Genomic DNA, 15089 nt, shown 5'->3' with positions numbered 1-15089 from the left:
AAACTGGTCAGTGGTCAGACAGACTCACATTCCCCTGTCCATAGCCAGACAGCTATGGACAGCTCTCCCTCAGTCTCATTCACCCAGCCTGCTGCCTGCCAGGATCCTAGTAAATAACATGGCCACCATCACCGTTGTAATGAAACAAACCAGCCTTGATACATTCCCTTTCTGGGACTGACTGACACACTGTCAGTGTACAGTATGTCTGTGGAGACTGTAGATGTATGCCATTGATGGACGAACGCGCACAGTCATATCACCTGTCTGCAAAAAACACTCCTCCGATTACAGATATACAGCCTTTCAATGTGATATGGGATATTCAAGCCATTTTTTATGTAAACCAGGTTTTTAAAGGCCCAATGATTTTGATCTGCTTCGTGTAAATTTTTGGGGAAAAATAGCCCAATACTGGTGTCACCCTACTTGCTGAGTAGCCCCCCGACTTGCTGAGTATTCCAACGACTTACTGTATGTAGCCCACTGAGTAGCCCCATACTTACTGAGTAGCCCCATACTTACTGAGTAGCCCCATACTTACTGAGTAGCCCCATACTTACTGAGTAGCCCCATACTTACTGAGTAGCCCCCTACTTACTGAGTAGCCCCCTACTTACTGAGTAGCCCCCTACTTACTGTCACCCACTGAGTAGCCCACTACTTACTGTTGCCCACTGAGTAGCCAACTACTTACTGAGTAGTCCCCTACTTACTGAGTAGCCCACTACTTACTGTAGCCCACTGAGTAGCCCACTACTTACTGAGTAGCCCACTACTTACTGAGTAGCCCACTACTTACTGAGTAGACCCATACTTACTGAGTAGCCCCCTACTTACTGAGTAGCCCCCTACTTACTGAGTAGCCCCCTACTTACTGTTGCCCACTGAGTAGCCCACTACTTACTGAGTAGCCCACTACTTACTGAGTAGCCCACTACTTACTGAGTAGCCCCACTACTTACTGTTGCCCACTGAGTAGCCCACTACTTACTGTAGCCCACTGAGTAGCCCATGACTTACTGAGTAGCCCATGACTTACTGAGTAGCCCCCGACTTACTGAGTAGCCCCCGACTTACTGAGTAGCCCCCTACTTACTGTTGCCCACTGAGTAGCCCACTACTTACTGTTGCCCACTGAGTAGCCCACTACTTACCGAGTAGCCCACTACTTACCGAGTAGCCCACTACTTACCGAGTAGCCCACTACTTACTGTTGCCCACTGAGTAGCCCACTACTTACCGAGTAGCCCACTACTTACCGAGTAGCCCACTACTTACCGAGTAGCCCACTACTTACTGTAGCCCACTGAGTAGCCCCCTTACTTACCGAGTAGCCCCCTTACTTACCGAGTAGCCCCCTTACTTACCGAGTAGCCCCTTACTTACTGTAGCCCACTGAGTAGCCCCCTTACTTACTGAGTAGCCCACTACAGTACTTATTGAGTAGCCCACTACAGTACTTACTGAGTAGCCCACTACAGTACTTACTGAGTAGCCCACTACAGTACTTACTGAGTAGCCCACTACAGTACTTACTGAGTAGACCCCTACAGTACTTACTGAGTAGACCCCTACAGTACTTACTGAGTAGACCCCTACAGTACTTACTGAGTAGACCCCTACAGTACTTACTGAGCAGACCCCTACAGTACTTACTGAGCAGACCCCTACTTATTATAGCCCACTGAGGAGCCCCCTTACTTACTGAGGAGCCCCCCTACTTACCTTGTAGTCAGTATAGTGGAGTACTCTAAATTTACATTGATATGAGTCAAATGGGTGAGGTACACCCATCTAGAATGATGTCAAAGGTGCTAGGTCTCAACCAAAGGAACTGTCACTTTGTAGACATTTAAAATATTGTCATTTTTCTTATTAAAATAAATAAATAATTATGTTGACATCCATCAGAATCAGATGCAGTGTTTCTTGACAGAGAACAGAGATGAAACATCAACAACCATTCAGAACCTCCCTCACCATACAACATTCATCTCTATATAATGTTGGTGTATAAATACAGGGTTAGATCAGATAATGTTAATACTGCCAAAGGAGGAAAGAATTACAGCCGTGGATGGAAAGAAACTCTGTCTGTGTATGAAATTTGAAATGATTCAATTAAATAAATGGTAATGGCTATGATTAGCCCAAAGTGATTAACCACTTGAATCACGATCTAAGTCAAAACATCACTGGTGGTGGTTGGTTGGAAATGTAGTCTTAAAGCCACCTAATAGAAAGGATTACCTCAGAAGCAGATGTGTGTGTCAGACAGACTGGACAGGATGGTAATGTGATATGTTCTTGGAGAGGAAAGCCCTCATCACTGCCTTGATGGGTAAGTATTCTGGGAAAATTATAGGACATGAACTCTGCCTCTCTCTGTCTGGTGGATGGAAGGCAGGACGACAGCCATTGTAGCGCAATGTACAGTAGGCCTAGTCTGTGAAATTATCAATTGTTGGTGATAGTATTGTAGCTCAATATACTTTAGTCTGTAAAATTATTAATTGTCCATGATAGATACACGTTTTGGTGTGCGATTTCAACCTCTTACAAAATAGTTCCTGCTTAGTGAAACCCAATATGAACAGATGGATGATCCATGTCACTAAGGGTATTGATCTTTCTCTCAGCAGAGTCAGTAGAGCAGGAAATGGTTCAGACTCACAACACAATTGCCCTTGATTCTGGTTATAATACTGAATGCACTGCATGGACTATCATCAGCTGTCTGTTTTGAACTGGCTGCTGTAAATATCCACATTCCTTCCCATTGTCTCATTTTAGAAGCCTAGTAGAAGTGTGTTATGTCAGTGAGGGCGTCCTTTTCAGTGATGGTCGTCAGTGGCATATGAATACAAATAATCTTGAAACTATTGGGATAAAAGCTTTATATTATCAGTGCACATCTGCTACCTTAATGTTATCCTCTCCAGCTGTTGTCCTAAGCTTAGGTTTGTAAACTCTCTTCATGAAACAGGGCTGTGCATGATGAAAACAATGAAATGACGCTGAGGAACACACACAGAAGCCTGTGGGAACATTTCATTTGGAGCTATCAGCTATCCTATATCACACAGACATGCAAACATGCGCACACACACACACACACACAACCTCTCTAAGATATCTCTCCCGTGATCCAACATTCACACTCACTCGGAACTCGACTTGGAACAGAAAGAAAGCTGAGAGCAGTGGGAGGAGCCCAGCTCTGACTCTCTCCAATAGAAATACGGCTGGTCACTGGGGGGGGTGTGGCAGGCCCGGGGAGGAGGGCTGGCTGACAGAAGCGGCAGCAGGAGCCAACATCTGTGTGTTTGTGTGTCTCTGTCCGTAGTCTCAGACCAGTCTGGACTGGCTGCCTCTGTGCTCTGTGTAGCCAGTTCGACAGATTGTTTCACCGTGGAGACTTTACGGGATTGGAGTGAGACTTTTCTTGGATAGATTGATAGCTCCCAGTGAGACAGTTCTGTGTGATGGATAGTTTGTGACTGATCGGGAGATCTTTTGGGAGCACACAAGGGTCCTGTAGCCTACAGTAGTTGGCTCGACTCTACAGCTACGTGACCACGCTTCACTGACTCAACCCATGGATGTCATAATGCTATGTCCAAGCTGAAGAGGTCTGTGTCTTTTCTGGTAGCTCTTCTGGATGAGGCTGGAGCTGGATGCGTTTCTCTCCTGTTCTGTGATGGTGTGAGCTCACTGCTGGAGTTGTAGGAAACCCTATATTCAGCGCCTTTCACACTTTCTAGTCTCTACTATCTCTGCCTGCCTGTATAGAGCAGAGCAGGCCTCGCTCTGTACTGTGGAGCTTGCTTAACTGCCTGGACTGGACATTATAGCATGGATGTTTAATCATATAAGTGGATCTATTGCTGTTGTGTATAAAGGTAAGATTGTTAACATCTTTCTAATTGAAAGAGAAACAAAACTCTTCTGGTTGTATATTATTCTAGGCCAAACAACAAGGTAACAACAACCACTAGTAGCATAGTAATGGATCACAGTGGAAATCTGTGGCTGCTTCTGTTTCATTATGGACAACTAACTGTTAGGGAAGTATGAGTAGTAGGCTACAGGCACAGTGGAATTTGACTCCCTCTGTATTTAGGCAGGTTTGTGCTCAGAATGTGTGTGTCCTGTGACTCAATGGAAAACAACACTCCGTCTGTCTCTGAGGTGTGAACTGTGAACCCTGAACAGAAAAACTATTATGAATGGAATGAGACTCGAATACATGACTGCCCAGGGTGTGCTAACAAATGCACGCACACACACACAGCTTGCATGTCGGGTTGTTTATCATAAGTGCACCACTGCACTGTTGATTATTACTGTTTTTAGGACGTCTGGGTGTCATTGTGGTTTTCTAGTAGTTTTTACCAGTGTTATGTTTGTGACTGGAACTCTGGTCTGGCAATTGCCTTGACTTTGTGTGTTTAAATAAGGTGGAGTTTTTCATAACAGCAAAGTGAGTACTAGGGCTAGGCTGTGAGAAAGGTAAGAAATGTCAAGTCAATGGGGCCAGGAACTTTGGCCTTGTTCTGGCCTGACTGTTCTGAGTTAGTAGTTGGCATATCACTACTTTCCAATGAAGAGGGAGGGCAATGGCCAGTTGGCTGTGTCATGATTGAATATATCCTCCTTAGTTGCTTAATAACACATCCGTTTCCATGTGGATGGATGGCTGAATGGATGTCGTTAGACGCTTAGCCCCTGTATGATTACTCAGGAAGCAGCTCCGGTCTGTGCTGTTCCCCCCCCACACACACAGCCCAGAGACTCCCACCCATCTCTGATTGGCAGCTGGGGGCCCCATGCATCCGAAGCTTAGCCTGGAAAAACTCATTACTCACACTGGTCCCTGTTCAATCCCAGCGACTCATCCTGCTGGATTAGCACATGTAATGCAGGGCACTGAATCGGAAACAGCCCTGGCAACAAGGGAAGAGGGCAGGGGTTATCCAAGGTCCTGTGGAAGAGGATGAGCTCAGAAAATCGAATGAAATCAAATATTATTCATCACATGCTTCGTAAACAACAAATGTACACTAACAGTGAAATGCTTACTTACAGGCCCTTCCCAACAATGCAGAGAGAAAGAAAAATAATAAACGTAATAATAAATACACAATGAGTAACGACAGCTTGGCTATATACAGTTGAAGTCGGAAGTTTACATACACCTTAGCCAAATACATTTAAACTCAGTTTTTCACAATTCCTGACATTTAATCTTAGTAAAATTCCCTGTCTTAGGTGAAATATCAGAATAATAGTAGAGATTTATTTCAGCTTTTATTTCTTTCATCACATTCTCAGTGGGTCAGAAATGTACATACACTCAATTAGTATTTGGTAGCATTGCCTTTAAATCGTTTACCTTGGGTCAAACGTTTTGGGTAGCCTTCCACAAGCTTCCCACAATAAGTTCGGTGAATTTTGGCCCATTCCTCCTGACAGAGCTGGTGTAACTGAGTCAGGTTTGTAGGCCTCCTTGCTCGCACATGCTTTTTCAGCTCTGCCCACAACTTTTCTATAGGATTGAGGTCAGGGCTTTGTGATGGCCACTCCAATACCTTGACTTTGTTGTCCTTAAGCCATTTTGCCACAACTTTGGATGTATGCTTGGGGTCATTGTCCATTTGGAAGACCCATTTGCGATCAAGCTTTAACTTCCTGACTGATGTCTTGAGACGTTGCTTCAATATATCCACATAATTTCCAGCCTCATGATGCCATCTATTTTGTGAAGTGTACCAGTCCCTCCTGCAGCAAAGCACCCCCACAACATGATGCTACCACCCCCGTGCTTCACGGTTGGGATGGTGTTCTTCGGCTTGCAAGCATCCCCCTTTTTCCTCCAAACATAACGATGGTCATTATGGCCAAACAGTTATATGTTGTTTCATCAGACCAGAGGACATTAATCCAAAAAGTACGATCTTTGTCCCCATGTGCAGTTGCAAACCTTTCAGGTTACGTCGATATAGGACTCGTTTTACTATGGATATAGATACTTTTGTACCTGTTTCCTCCAGCATCTTCACAAGGTCCTTTGCTGTTGTTCTGGGATTGATTTGCACTTTTCGCACCAAAGTACGTTCATCTCTTGGAGACAGAACGCGTCTTCTTCCTGAGCGGTATGGCGACTGCGTGGTCCCATGGTGTTTATACTTGCGTACTATTGTTTGTACAGATGAGTGGTACCTTCAGGCGTTTGGAAATGGCTACCAAGAATGAACCAGACTTGTGGAGGTCAACAATTTCTTTTTCTGAGGTCTTGGCTGATTTCTTTGGATTTTCCCATGATGTCAAACAAAGAGGCACTGAGTTTGAATGTAGGCCTTGAAATACATCCACAGGTACACCTCCAATTGACTCAAATCATGTCAATTAGCCTATCCGAAGCTTCTAAAGCAATGACATTTTCTGGAATTTTCCAAGCTGTTTAAAGGCACAGTCAACTTAGTGTATGTAAACTTCTGACCCACTGGAATTGAAATACAGTGAAATAATCTGTCTGTAAACAATTGTTGGAAAATATACTTGTGTCATGCACAAAGTAGATGTTATAACCGACTTGCCAAAACTATAGTTTGTTTACAAGACATTTGTGGAGTGGTTGAAAAATTTGTTTTAATGACTCCAACATAAGTGTGTGTAAACTTCAACTGTATCTGTTGCAGTGGCATTCTGTATAACATTGGGAGTTAGCTAGGATATTGCTGAACAAGAGGGTGGGATCAGGTAGGTGTGTGTGTGTGTGTGTGTGTGTGTAACTCCATTCCTGCAGGGACCAGGGACTCTCTGCCCTTTTGGTTATTTAATGAGAGGGATGGAGGCATCCCCCTAGGGGCTTTAAACTATGACCCCTTTAGCATTGCCCAGGGGAAATAAGGGCAGATTGGCCTGTCGGCACCCTGCTAATATTGATCTCAGCAACTCTCTAGACCCGGAGTGCTCCAATCTGCAGTCTGAGCGATCTGATTCCAATTGCATTCTGTCAGGAGAGCCCCAAAACACCCCGACCAAAATCAATTCCAAATGGCCCCTACTCCAACCAAAATGTAACACACATGTCACTTGCTAGGCTATATGACTTGTATGTCTGCGTCCCAAATGGTACTCTATTCCCTATGGGCCCTGATCAAAACGAGTATACTACATAGGGAATAGGGTACAATTTGGGATGCAGCCCTGGTTTGTTTTCATATCCTGTGAATGGGAAATTGCCCCTTACCTCAGATACAGACACACGCGTCTCTATTTCTGTCCTTGTTTACTTTCCTCACCCAGTGGTTCCAATGCTGGTGTCTAGATCATCTCCATTATAATGGGATCTGACAATCAGATGAGCTAGTTTTCCATCCATGCAGTGAGTGAATGTGTCACATGGTAAAATGTGCGTGTTTTTATAAATCTAGTATCTACTGTTGCGCCGAACTACGAGTACTAGGTAGACACACTTTGCTTCCATTTGATTACATATTGATGCCGGTTAAATCGTTTAGTGGATTTGCTGGGTTCATTAAGGAAAAACCCATCCCATGGTGTGATTGACTAACCTCATTGAACTGTACTGGACAGCCTGACTCTCTCTTATGTGAAGCCTAAAAGTTTGTCCTGGGTTTCGCAATGCTGCTGGATCATTGATTCCACTTTAAACGTTCTGGTTTCTAAGGGGAGGGCTGTGTTGCGCTTAATGCTCTTACAGTACCCAGCTTATCATTCGATCCATGTTGGTGATGTTGACATGGAATCAGAGGGGTCTGAGCTTCAGATCTCCTTTCTCAGATGACAAGGATAAGACAGACAGGAGTCTGTCGGGTAGGATTGATTAGATTAACTGCAAATGTAAATCATGTATATGTATGAATCACTATCAATCAGTGCACCTCCATCTCAACATAGATGAAGTGTGTAGGTGATGATAGCTAAGCACATCTTACATTTCTCCATCGAGGCAGGGCCAGAAAGACTGATGATGAAAGGAAGTAAAGCCCACACACATTATGTGTTTTATTCTCATCCGTTGGTATGGACTTCTAGCAGTGAAGTGCCTATGGTTGGATAGAGTTCAGTACATCATTGGGCTGGGAGTGGGAGCTTGGCTCTGGTTTGCCTGTCATTAACAGACAGAGACAGGCATGTGGTGGGGAAGCCCCAAGGGATAGGCTGCTCTCTGTATGGTTTAGCCCAGCCTAGTGAGCCTTTACTGTTAGCACGCTGCTTCACATATTTTGCATCCCAAATGACACCCTTTTCCTTGTCTAGTGCACTACTTTTGAACAGGGCCCATAGGTCAAATCAAATGTTATTGGTAGCATACACATATTTAGCAGATGTTATTGCGGGTGTAGCGAAATGCTTGTGTTCCTAGCTCCAACAGTGCAGTAATATCTAACAATTCACAACAATACACACATCTTAAGTGAAATAAGAAATGAATAAATATTAGGATGAAGGAAGGAAGTTAGTGCCCTATGTAGAGAATAGGGTCCCATTTGGGATGCAAACACTGGAACGTGTTCACAGTAGTATACTGTGATTCCTGTCTGTGCTATGATCTCACCAGTTTAAGTGTATTTTTTTAAATGGTTGGTTGATTTTCCTCTTCCAGTTTTATATTTAGGTCATAAGTTAGATTTGCATTCTAAATGGCACCCTATTCCCTATGTAGTGCACTACTTTTGACCAGGGCCTATAGGGAATAGGGTGCCATTTGGTACATAACCATAGATCAGTATTTGACTTGGCGACGTCGAGGGAAATAATAAACACACTGGCTGAGATAGATTAGGGCTGTTTCTACATTCCACATCATCATAATAAAGATACATCTACATGATTGCATTACATTGTCTGCTGTCTGGCTGTCATAACTTCAGGTCTTTGGCAACTCGACTTGGACTTCCTGTGCAAGGCGAGAAGGGGAGAACACGGGAGGAACTCATGTCTTGCTTTCTATAGAACACGCTGAACAACTCAGATGGTTGTGCACTTGTTGATGATTCTGAGAGAAGAAGTAGACCGTATGATGCATGTTTACTTCTTGTCATTATTCATCAGCCAAAGAAGCTTCTTTTGCTCTTTGTATATTAATCATACTGAAAGGGTTGAGGTTGTAACCTCTTCTACGTGACATTTAAGTTGTTGAAACTGATTGTTCTCTACGCAGGGGTGTCAAACTCATTCCATGGAGGGCCTAGTGTCTGCAGGTTTTCGTTTTTTCTTTTCAATTAAACACTAGACAACCAGGTGTGGGAAGTTCCCCACTAATTAGGGACCTTAATTCATCAATCAAGTTCGAGGGAGGAGCGAAAACCAACAGACACTCGGCCCTCCGTGGAATGAGTTTGAAACCTGTATTCTATAGCTTTGTTTACCTACAGAACATTGTTATTGTATTGTTGTCCTGAGTCTGACAGCCATGAACTATCATAAGGCCATGAGTTTCAAAGAATATTTTAATGCAGACTTTATTTAGGCAAAATGGATGCTCCGACCAAATGGTCCCCACACACTTGATGAACAGATATTCTTACTAGATACAGTGTGTGCCTGGCTGTACAGTATATGTTGGTTTGGTCCAGCAGGTCAATGAGCAGCAGCAGGATGTGTAACATCTGGTTTACATTCTGTCTCTAATGACCAAATTAGAACTACATCATCTCTGACTGACCGCTGGGCTGCTGAGCAATACACTTCTAAGTTACTTTATTTCCTTCCACCCTTTCTCTATCTGCAGTCCTCCTATGCTGCTGCTTATAGTGCAGTGAGTTTGTATTAGAGTGGTTATCAAGGCCAGTTGCCCAATCCCAGATTAAGCCTATTCCTGGACTAAACTGCTTGGTCAATGGCGAATAACTCCCTTGAAAGTGCTTGTTAGAACAGGAATACACTTAATCTGGGTCCAGGAAACCAGGCCCATACTGCAAGTGAACAATGCTCCAATCATTCAGCTATAAACATAACATAATCAGAAATAGGAGCAGAGGAGTGTCTAAGTGTCTGCTTTTATCAGAAGCCCTAACTCAGAGCAATGGCAGAGAGAGCAAGTGAGTCATCTTTTAGTGTTGTGTGTACAGCAATCAGAAGTTTGACGCAGCTGAGCACTGGAGAGAATATCAAACTGTCCTGCCTGTCAGGAGACTGATAAAGATCACGAACATCCTGCGATTGTTCAGGACTTTTAATTGCCAGATGTTCTCAGATGTGTGTGTGTCTTTGGGAAAAAAAAAATGTGTACCCAATATGTGTAAACAGCTCTAGCTACGAAGAATCCAATAATTACTTCTTGAACACGTTGAGCGTATCTGGTTTTGCTTTAAGGGCAACAATCAGCCTGGTATGTTGTCTAAGAACACTTTGGGATCTCGAGATCACTTAATTTGATTCTGCACATCGTGAGTTGTATTTGTTCAAACATTGTTTTCGGGTTTGCCTCAACCCGATGCTACGCAATTATAGCCTAGTAATACTAGTTGTTATTGGCATTGTTAGTTAGATGCCTGTCATAGGAGTCAGCAATACCAGTCAAACTACAAGACACAATTCCACTTCAACTCAGTCAATTTCCTTTTAATTGTTTGAATTTCAATGGAATTGATCCCAACCCTAATTTGAATGACTCTGCCAGCTCAGTCGCTGTGTGTTTTTCAGCTGGTACAGCGTAATCAGAAGGGCTGTTACAGTAGGAACATGTGTGGGTGTGAATGAGCGAGTCTATGAGAATCAACCAGTGGCACTGCACACATCCTGTTTTCTCCTGCTGACTCACCTTGGTACAACAATCACAACAGATGTGGCTTCCGAAGCTCAGCGTCTCGGAGGGAGGGAGGCACGTTGGTGTATCAGCATGTTTGTGTTGTGAATTGGGGATTATGAATTCATGGATGTGTCATGTAGGGGACTGTCTGTGTTGGATCATGGAGGATCATAAGTAAATTTAATTCATGTATAGCTCAGACATGCAAACATACAGGCTATACCCCCCCACTCATGATCATCTCCCAGAATGCTCTCTGATTGCCTCTTTTGGATGTACAGTATACTCCCTTTGTCATATATCATGGATAAACAGGAAATAGGATACGAATGAGACTGCTAATAAAAGTAACTGCATCAGTTAGTATTGCTATCAGCATCCTGACTATTACAAGCTGCCCTTTGAAATGGAAGATATTAAAAATCCCCATCCCTCAAAGTTTTCCAGTCGGACTCTTTGTGCTTAGTCTTTAATAAAAGCAAGGGGAAAAGAAAGGAATATGTAAGAGAAAGGAGAGGGAAAAACTCGGTGTTTATTGATGGCTGTGCTTCAAAGAGTATCGCTTCCCTGAAGTTGTCCTGTGTGTGTGTCTTTCCTGAAGCTGACCTGGGTAAGAGGTGGGAATGGTTTCGCCAAAGGGCTCTGATCCAGGTCTTACTACAGCTCTTATGCAGTACCTGCCCTCCTTTTGGTTTCCTCGTTAGTTCCCTGTAACAGAACATCTCCCTTTCTAAAGATGGATCGTGTAAAGTTCACAAGGACATCATCTGCTGTTGTAGGAACTGACAGATTCACTGGAGTTCAGCACATGTGGCAAATGGCATCCTACTCCCTATATACTAGGGGCCCTGGTAAAAAAAAAGTAGTGCAGTAAAAAGGGTGCCATTTGGGACGCACTCTCTGTGCTGATGATGGTAGTCCATTCAGGAAGGACAAGGTTGCACATAAATAAACAGACCGCTTCATGTGTTTTTAAAATGACTGCTGGGGAGGGAGACTTATTTTAATTTGATTTCCTGGAGAGACATCTTGGTTTTATGTTTAGGTTAGGCATCTCTAGATGATGTGTGTTTGTTTTATACTTTATCGGCCATTGTCTTTATTGCCATATAATGTTCAAACCATCTGCCTTTTGTATGCTGTTGATTCAGTGATGAAACAATTAAATTAGGAAATATTATACATATATCTTACAATATCCTATGCTAGCAAATATACAACATACTGTATATAGGCCTACCTGCTGCAAAGAGTGGTCATTCACCTTTCTAGTCTTGTTTGGTCTGTTCACATTTGTCCATACCTACTGTAAGAAAGTGGTAAAGTTGTTCTCTAATAGGCTACTGCAAGACTTCAATGGTGTGGATTGTATGGGTTATGTGTGTTCCACAACCACAGGATTTAGCCTAGCTACACAATCACATGATTTAGCTTAGTTACACAACCACAGGATTTAGCTTAGTTACACAACCACAGGATTTAGCCTAGCTACACAACCACATGGATTTAGCCTAGCTACTCTACCACAGGATTTAGCCTAGCTACTCACCCACAGGATTTTGCCTAGCTACTCAACCACAGGATTTTGCCTAGCTACTCACCCACAGGATTTTGCCTAGCTACTGTACAGAACCACAGGATTTAGCACACCCACACATTCTTAGTTCAAGAAAAGCCTCTTTATAGTAACTGAAGATGTTGAATGATGGTGTTTGCTTAGTGCTTTGTGGAAGGTCAGAGTAGTGCTTGCTTGGGAGTTTTGGAAGCTGATCTTTCTCGCTCTGGCCTTGTGTATATCGACCTCTCAGAGGAGAAACATTGAGCGCATCTAACCTTGTGTAAATTATTCACTGAGATTTTTGTGAATGAACCTTAAACAGAGTAGACTGCCCTCAGTCTGACCTTAACCTCACTGGGGACCACACTGTCTGCTATCACAGACTGCTGGGTTTCATTTTCCTCTCCTGCGGTTGTTAGATTGGCTTCTCAGGCCAGTCCTGGTTTCTGTTAGCTAACCCCAGTACCTCATTTACAAGTTAGTATTCATGTAACTTTTCAGTTTAGCAAAATTCTGAGGTGATATTATTTTATTTTGCTTTTCTCCTTTCATTTAGATTTTTAATCTTATTCTCTCAACAGGAGTTGAGTCTCTGGTTCCTGCTTAATCAAAGCTCATAGATACGAGTCACATGATTTACACTCATAACATCCACATCTCTCCCTCTTCAAAGACTTACGTACTGCCATTTGTCTTACTGGCCCAGTCTGGATCTTAGAAATCACTTTGCTTAAGCTCTGTGACTTAAGTGTGCTTAAGTGACTTTACTGTGAAATGCTTACTTACAAGCCCTTTCCCAACAATGCAAAGTTAAAAGGTAAGAAATGTAGCAAATAAAAATAGTAACACAAAAGACAACAACAACGAGGTGATATAAAAGTAGTACTGGTACCAAGTCAATGTGCAGGGGTATGAGGTAGTAGAAGTAATATGTACATGTAGGTAGGGGTAAAAGTAACTAGGCAATCAGGATAGATAATAAACAGAGTAGCAGCAGCGTATGTGAAGAGTGTAAAAGTGTGTGTGTGTGTGTGTGTCTATTGCCTGCTGCTAGTACATGAACATGAAGACCAGTAACCACTTCACCACAGTGAGTTGAGCTGAGAAGCAGCGGGTCTTCCCAGTCAGTGCACTAATCCCCACAGTGCCTGTGTTTGGATATAAATCCTGGTCCTGTTGTGTAGGGTCACTGAGAGGGATGCGGCAGGCTGAGGCCCCTCGGCATAATATTGCTCTCTCTCTCTCTCTCTCTCTCTGTGTGTCTCTCTGTGTGTCTCTCTGTGTGTCTCTCTCTGTGTCTCTCTCTGTGTCTCTCTCTGTGTCTCTGTCTCTCTCTCTGTCGCTCTCTCTGTCGCTCTCTCTGTCGCTCTCTCTGTCGCTCTCTCTGTCTGTCTCTCTGTCTCTCTGTCTCTCTCTCTGTGTGTGTGTGTGTTTTTATAATCATCAAAAGCATCTGTAGCTAGGCCCCTAAACCAATCTGAGGATTGTGAGGGGAGACATATGTTCTGGACCGTGTGGTGAGGTAGCTATCTACCCATATATTTTAAAGCGGGTATGTTTGCTTTTATCTAATTCACTGAATTAATCAGACACTGCCGTTTTAACTGTCACCACCAATAAATCCACGATAATGGAGAATTCAAATAAGCATTTTTCCACGGCTGGCCATGCTTTCCACCTGGCTACCCCTACCCCAGTCAACAGCCCTGCACTCCCCACAGCAACTCGCCCAAGCCTCCCCCATTTCTCCTTCACCTAAATCCAGATAGCTGATGTTCTGAAAGAGCTGCAAAATCTGGACCCCTACATATCAGCCAGGCTAGACAATCTGGACCCTCTCTTTCTAAAATTATCTGCCGAAATTGTTGCAACCCCTATTACTAGCCTGTTCAACCTCTCTTTCGTATCATCTGAGATTCCCAAAGATTGGAAAGCTGCCGCAGTCATCCCCCTCTTCAAAGGGGGAGACACTCTAGACCCAAACTGCTATAGACCTATATCTATCCTACCCTGCCTTTTCTAAGGTCTTCGAAAGCCAAATTAACAAACAGATTTCCGACCATTTTGAATCCCACCGTACCTTCTCCGCTATGCAATCTGGTTTCAGAGCTGGTCATGGGTGCACCTCAGCCACGTTCAAGGTCCTAAATGATATCATAACCGCCATCGATAAGAGACATTACTGTGCAGCCGTATTCATCGACCTGGCCAAGGCTTTCAACTCTGTCAATCATCACATTCTTATTGGCAGACTCAACAGCCTTGGTTTCTCAAATGATTGCCTCGCCTGGTTCACCAACTACTTCTCAGATGGAGTTCAGTGTGTCAAATCGGAGGGCCTGTTGTCCGGACTGCTGGCAGTCTCTATGGGGGTGCCACAGGGTTCAATTCTCGGGCCGACTTTCTTCTCTGTATACATCAATGATGTCGCTCTTGGTCCTGGTGATTCTCTGATCCACCTCAACGCAGACGACACCATTCTGTATACTTCTGGCCCTTCTTTGGACACTGTGTTAACTAACTTCCAGACGAGCTTCAATGCCATACAACTCTCCTTCCGTGGCCTCCAACTGCTCTTAAATGCAAGTAAAACTAAATGTATGCTCTTAAACCGATCACTGCCCGCACCTGCCCGCCCATCCAGCATCAGTACTCTGGACGGCTCCGACTTAAAATATGTGGATAACTACAAATACCTAGGTGTCTGGTTTAGACTGTAAACTCTCCTTCCAGACTCATATTAAG

General features: G+C 43.6%; 1 protein-coding gene across 3 annotated transcripts in view; it reads left to right on the top strand.

The window, feature by feature from the left end:
* The window catches only part of LOC120060421 (disheveled-associated activator of morphogenesis 1-like), an 86629-nt gene that overhangs the window by 17109 nt on the left and 54431 nt on the right, over positions 1-15089 (top strand). For 2 of the 3 annotated variants that reach the window (XM_039009732.1, XM_039009730.1), the window contains exon 1: positions 3334-3905. The exons of the other annotated variant lie outside the window; for it this stretch is intronic. The gene's annotated coding sequence lies outside the window, so the exon portion shown is untranslated. Of the gene's footprint in view, positions 1-3333; positions 3906-15089 lie in introns of those variants that run through there. 3 annotated transcript variants of the gene reach the window in all.

This window comes from Salvelinus namaycush, chromosome 15 (genome assembly GCF_016432855.1).
Source record: "Salvelinus namaycush isolate Seneca chromosome 15, SaNama_1.0, whole genome shotgun sequence".
NCBI classification, from domain to species: Eukaryota; Metazoa; Chordata; class Actinopteri; order Salmoniformes; family Salmonidae; genus Salvelinus; species Salvelinus namaycush.
This window is presented reverse-complemented; position numbering and strand designations above follow the sequence as displayed.